The following is a 7,156-nucleotide window of genomic DNA, read 5'->3' as shown; positions in this document are numbered from 1 at the left end:
TGAAGATGCCTCCCACCTTGGTTACATACAGAACATCGAGAAGTCAGTCTCCATCTGACCAGGAAACGTTCTTCCTGTTGGTTAGTTTACATTGTGCAAGAAGGTACTAATCAAACTGATTGCATGGGTGGGGGTGGCGAAGACAGCAATGGTCTTGCCCCGAGAGTACTGTGATGTAAGCAGAGTGGTGTTGGGAAGCCCTCTGGATACCTGTCGGATTCATAGCCACCTTCCATGTTTCCATCTCTCCTGATCGACACTTCCTTGATGTATTGCCCAGCCTGCCATAGGGTGTGGCTCTTCTTAAGGCCTTAGACAGTTTACATGCCTCTTCAGCTCCAGCTTCTAAAACCAAGTCTTAATTTTTTTTTTTTTTGGTTTTTCGAGACAGGGTTTCTCTGTGGTTTTGGAGCCTGTCCTGGAACTAGCTCTTGTAGACCAGGCTGGTCTCGAACTCACAGAGATCCGCCTGCCTCTGCCTCCCGAGTGCTGGGATTAAAGGCGTGCGCCACCACCGCCCGGCTCCAAGTCTTAATTTTTCACACAAGACAAGGCTTACCATAAAAACAAGCAGCAGGCTCGAACCAGCAGGGACCATGAATGACCTGCTATTTTTTCTCAGATATTGTGATTTTTCTTGCCATCTCTGTCTTCATTTCCATTTCTTTGCATGTGTATGTGTTTTCATGTATACGGGACATGTGTACGCACATGCACATGCACGGACATATATTTGGAAGTGTGAGGTTGAAGTTGGGTGTCTTCTTCAATCACTACTTGCTTCATTTTTGTTTTGCATTATTATTGAGTCAGGTTCTTTCTATCTATAACCCAAAGCTCACCAATTTCAGTCATCTAGCTAGCCTGCTTGCCCCAGGATCCCCTGTTTCCTATCCTTGAACATTGGTATTTCAGTCGGGCTGTGTGTGTGTTTTATTTGAGAGAAGGCCCTGTGATGTCCAGGCTAGCCTCAAACTTTCAATGAATCGCCACTCAATGACTGGAAACTCCTGATTCTCCTGGCTTCCCTTCTCAAGTGCTGGGATTGCATGTGCTGCCATGCCCAGCTGCCACCACACTTTATATCACAAGTTATTGAACCCTGTGGGATAATTGTTCTTCTTTATTGAACACTCAACAGGAACACAAGTGTTGAGTTGCATTATGATAAAAGTGATGTCGAAAGGAGAGCAATCAGAGTCATTATCCCAGCTCCTGGGAGCTGAGGCAGGAGCCTTGCAGGTTCTAGACCTGCCTGTACTACAGAATGAGCTCAAAGTGACTCTGGGCAACTCTGTGATACCTTGCGTCAAAATAAAAAGTGAGCTTGGAATATTGCTGAGTGGACGAGAGCTTGCCTTGAACATGTGAAGAGCCCTAGGTTTAATGTTTACACACACACACACACACACACACACACACACACTGGGTGTGCAGATGGGGTTCTAAACACTGACAGGACAGGCCGTTTCTGACCCACTCCAGTAGCGGTGGTTAGCACCAGCTCACGTAAATGAGAACGGTCCCACTCCACCACACATTTAGTTTCCACTCTGTTCAAATGTTTCCACATCGTATGAAAACCCGTGGACAGCATTTTCACTTCCGCTATTAATTTTCTTTTCCTGAGAACTAACTGAACTTTCAAGAACCAGCTAAATTTTTAAGCCATAAATGTGGAAAACAAACCAAAACAAATCAGCAAATAAAACATTTTTTTTTTTAAAAAAAAAAAAGAGAGAAATGCCTAAATAAGCCCTCTCAGATGATGCTTGGGTTAGCTTGAGACACATGGAGATTGTCCTGCCTATTCGAATCATTCATGAAGACATCCATATAAAATTATTAGAGATGAAAAGAGATCCTAGATAATAAAGCACAAATTTAAAATGCTTATGATCTCCAGCATGTGTATCTTTGCTACTATCACTAAAATAAAATTGTGAATAAATTATATTTAAAGACATTTCTAATACAGCAGAAATCTAATTTCACTCCAAAGCCATGTAGTGTAGATGATTTCAGAAGCTGCTTTGATGCAGTCCAGAGCAAGGCAATGATCCAGGCCACTGAACTAAGTCAGGCATGCCACAGGCTGGAGGTGAAGCTGACGGGTGAGACCTGCTCAGAGTGCAGTATCCACAAACTGTTACAGCTTATGCTGAACACTTGACCATAAAACGCTTGGCTGAAAGTTGTTCTGAGGGCTGAAGAGATGGCTCAGTGGGCACAGCGTTAGCTGGGCAAGTCTGAAAGTCAAGTCTTGATCTCTGAGACACATGTCGAGTCGGGAGTGCTGGTGCACACCGGTAATCCCAGTGCAGGGAGACAGGAGGATCCCTGGGATTGCTGGTCAGCCAGACTAGCTAAATCACTGACTTCTAGGTTCAGTGAGAGATCCGGCTCAACAAATAAGTGATCAAGGAAGACACCCAATGTCAACTTTTGGCCCTACGTGCACACACATGCACATGTGTTTGCATACATATGAACCTATCCACATGCATGGGTGTTTTCATGCACATGCATACAAAAAAGTTGTATCCTCTAACAATATATTACATTTCTTGTGGCAGAAACAATGTGTCAATCCAAGGATACAAGAGGAAGGAGGAGGAGATACAGGGCACAATGAGCAAGCCCTTCTGGTCACCTGTGATCTATCTTTGTGTTTTATGTGTTGTTGGGAAGGCGGTATCCTGGAATGGGAACCTTTAATTTGTCTATGTCCTGTTTTCACTCTTTTGTTTGTTTTATTTACTTGGATCTAAGTGCCCCACTAGTACTGTGAGGGGAAGCTGAATGGACCAACGGATACAATGGTTTGACAGCAGCCCTGGGGTTAACATACACTAGAAGACACTGTCTATTTCAGCTGCGTCCCCAAGAAGTTTCAGACAACAGCACGTGGGTACTGAGTGGGGAAAATGTAGTTTCAAGTTTCTATAGCTATAGATATTAAGAAGGGGATGGGAAAAGGGAGGAAAAGAGAGAGTAAGTGTGAATAATAAGGAAATATAAGGTACATGGGCTACAAGTGTGAGGGATAAGATAAAAAATAGAAATGGGAAAAAGACAGTCATCAAAATATATTTCGGAGAGATACAAGCTCACACAAAAGAAGCAATTGAAGTATAGGTGTACAGATAAAAAAAATACAAAATTAAATGTAAAAATGAAAATAGGAAATAGAAAGAAATGGAAGGTGTTTACAGCCTCGGTCAAATACCTCTTCCTTGTTGGGTATATTGTCTACCCAAAACACTGTGCTGAGCCCACTCAGTTCGAGAAGGCCAGCTTCAGTCATTCTTCATCTTGTTGCTCCCAAGAAACCCCATCTAAAAGAGGGGAAAGCATTTCACCAGCTAGGCTGACCCTATCTGGGGTGGGACATGCCAACCCTGTTGGTCTATCTCAAGCTCACCACTCCCATGGCATCCATGTCTGCAAAGGGGCTGACCTCTGCTCAGGGTGAGCAGTGCAGCGAGACTGGGGGTCGGCTGGTCTTTGTCCTTTTCCTTTGTCTTTGAAATGAGATTTTCCTCCCTATCAACTATCCAATGGAAGAATCACCGCCGTTGTCAAATTTGCAGTTGGATTTGCCATGAAGGTATATATGACTACAAGCCTCTTTGCTGGATATAGTGATATTTTCTTCGTATTTCAGTAAATAAAGGTTGCCTGAAGATCAGAATGCAAAGCAACCACACTAATCAGTCATAGAGGCCAGGCAGTGATGGCATGCATCTTTAATCCCAGCAGCCATGCCAGTTAGCTATAGAGGTTGGGCCGTGGTGGTGCATGCTTTTAATCCCAGCACTAGAGAGGAGATAGAAACTCTCTTTCTTCCAGTCTGAAGATTTCATAGAGGTAAACTCTCTAGAGGCTTGGCTGCTTTGTTTCTCTGATCTTCAGGTGGAATCCCAATATCTGTCTCTGGGTTTTTATTATTTGGGCTACAGCTGGGGCTGCCTATGAGTGTGTTTTTTGGTGTTTTTGGCATCCCCAGTCCACCTTTATGTACCACCTCATTTCTCTTTCACCCGCTTTGGCTGTCCTTTGTGTATTTCTAAGGATTTCATCTTTTGCTTTCTTTTGAATTGTCTGGTATCCCCCCCACACCCCGCCCGCCGTATCCTAACCCTTCCTTTAGTTTTCTTTCATGGGGGCATGAAAATGACAGTTCCTAGCCTGCCATCCTGCCTGAAAACTCCCTTTTCCATTTTAAAAGACATTTTGTTGGTTCTGTTTCATGATAATTGTTAAACATTTATTTATTTCTTTTGTGTGTTTGTGGGCATAGAGGGTGGGGTGGGGTGGGGTGAGGTGGGTCGGGACAAGGTGGGTGGGGTGGGGTGGGGAGGGGTAGGGCGGGGTAGGGTGGGATGGGGAGGGGTGAGGTGGGGTGGGGTGAGGTGGGGTGAGGTGGGGTGGGGCGGGGAGGGGTGAGGTGGGGTGGGGTGAGGTGGGGTGGGGTGGGGTGGGGCGGGGAGGGGTGGGGTGGGGCGGGGAGGGGTGAGGTGGGTGGGTGGGGTGGGGAGGGGTATGTGCATGGGGTGCATGCACACGGGACGGGCGCACCATGTGGTCGTGACCAGAGAACATCTTCAGGGTGGTTTTGTCCTCCCACTAGAGGCTCCGTGGCTAGAACTCAAGCTGACAATTTTGGTGGCAGCCTTACCGCTGAGCCATTCTGCTGACCCAGTTCTTCTTATTTTTTTATTATGTAAATTTTTTAAATTTAAATATATCTTGATCATATTTTTCTCCTCCTCGAAGTCCTTCCAGATCTTCTCCCCCTCCCTAACTCCCAACTTTAGTTTTTTTTCTCATGAAAAACCCCAAAACAAATAAAAAACCAACACAACAACAAAATATCCCAAACAAAGAAAACAAAATAAAACCACTCCCTAAAAACCACAACACAACACAACACCAACTATAACCAAATAAAAACATATACACAAAAAACTTTCAGAATTCATTATATATTGTCCAGCTACTCCTGAACATGAAGCTTGTCCTAGAGTGGTTGATATACACAGTGTCACTCTATTGGAGAAAACTGGTTCTTCTTCTCCCAGCAGGTATGAGTGACAATTTAATTGTTAACATTTACCCTAGTGGCTAGGTTTTCACTCATGCATTTAAGAAAAAAATATAAATGTAATATATTATATTATATATATTATAGTTTATATTTAAGTAGCTTATATTAACTGTAGTATATTATTATATACAATCACATAATTATATGTAACATAATTATATATAATACATATATTATGGTTTATAAATATATAATATAACATAATATAATATATATTAAGATAAAACAAAAATTATCTCATTGAAGTTGGACATGACAAACCAACAGGTATGAAAACCAACAGGTAGAGCCAAGATAAGGTACAAGATTCAGAGTCCCACTGTTTTCATACATAGCCAGAAATCCCATAAAAACCACTAAACTAGTAGCCATAATATAAATGCAGAGGTCCTGGTGCTGACCTTGCAGGCCCTACGCAGGCTGCTTCAGTGTCTGTGAGCTCAAATGAGTCTTGCTTATGTTGATTTAGTGACCTTCTCCTGGTGTCCTCCATTCTCTCTAACTCTTAAACTCTTTCTGCCTCCTCTTCCAAGGGTTTCCCTGTACTCCAAGGGCAGGGATTTGATGGAGACATCTCACGTAGGGCTGAGACCTTGTTCTTTTTTATCCTCTGAATAATTACTTTAACTACTTCTGGAGGAAATGTGTTACATTTTTCTGTAAGGGTAGCATTTAGTTTATAACTGATTAAAGAAGGTCTTACAGTTTTGTGTTTTTTTTTTCCAAGCCAAGAACAAGGGACAACTTTCTATCATTAGGTGTCATTTCTTTAACCCAGAAGTGTTTTCAGGCCCGTTCCTGTGCTTTATACATTGAATAGAGTAAATACAACCATACCTATTTATCATTTTCCCCACTTTAAGTGGGCCAGTAATGTCATAAATGTCTTTACCAGTAATGTCATAAATACAGCTGTACAAAAGTTGTTGGTGTCTCACTTTTCAGCTGAGCCTCGTGGGTGTGTTCTTGTAGTTTTTGGAATCATTTTGCTTCTCTTCCAATTTTTTTTCTTGTCTTGTTGTATTGACTAGCATTTCCGGTAGAAGTTGGTTGATTAGAGTGTATCCCTTGCATTTAGGTAGGTTTGTTGTGAGTTTTTCACAACTTTCAGTGGGTGCTGAAACGGTGGACAGTAATGGGACCTGCATATGCTATGTTTTTACTTAAACATACACCTATGATGGTCAGCGTCTCTTTGGCGTGACTTCATTCCCAGCATCAACACTCCAGCTTTAGGAAAAATAAAGTTTGCTTGGATGTGACTACTGAGATAGCACCACAGCTGACTTGAAAATTGAGACCATGAAGCTACTAAGTGGGTAACTTGGACACATCCCAGATAGGATGGATAGTGAGCTTCTGTTTGTGCCCGTCAGAACAATATGCAGTTTAAATTATGTTTACTGTTTATTTCTAGAACTTCCTGCTTAATAGTTCCTGACTGTGGCTATCTGTAGGTACTGAAATGACAGGGAAAAGGTACCAGTTAAGAAGGTATTGCTGCTTATGCCTTTGGGATAAATTTTATTTTCAATCCCATTGAATAAATTTTGGAATTTGGAATAAAACATATTTATATTCTAAATCAGTATTCTTTTTTCTCCTGATGCAGACTGCTTGACAAATACTCCACTGCATTTCAAATGGCAAAAAAATCTTAGGCAACACTCAGAGAAATGCATAAATTTGGATTCTTTTAAAATTTTCATATTTTATTGAACATAATCTCTTACCATTTAAAAATTAAGCATGGGCCCAAGGATTGTGGCATAGTGTTTCTCTGGCCTATGTGAGGCCCTGGTTTGATCCTTAGCACCAAACATAAAGATAAATTAGACAGTGCTTAATTTCTGCAAGTATTTTTTTATGCATAAAAACTGCTGGAAAGGCTGGAATTTCCTTCAGAAGTGTTCTATGCTCATCAATCAAACACTTATCTAGGTCATGGTGGGTCGAAGGCTCATTACCTCTCCCAGGCCATTAAGAACTGATGTGGGAGAATTTCAAGAACACACGGGAGCATCTGCAGTGACCCCGGGGTAAGAG

The sequence above is a fragment of the Chionomys nivalis genome, chromosome 2 (genome assembly GCF_950005125.1).
Source record: "Chionomys nivalis chromosome 2, mChiNiv1.1, whole genome shotgun sequence".
Taxonomy (NCBI): domain Eukaryota; kingdom Metazoa; phylum Chordata; class Mammalia; order Rodentia; family Cricetidae; genus Chionomys; species Chionomys nivalis.
Note: the sequence above shows the minus strand (reverse complement) of the source record.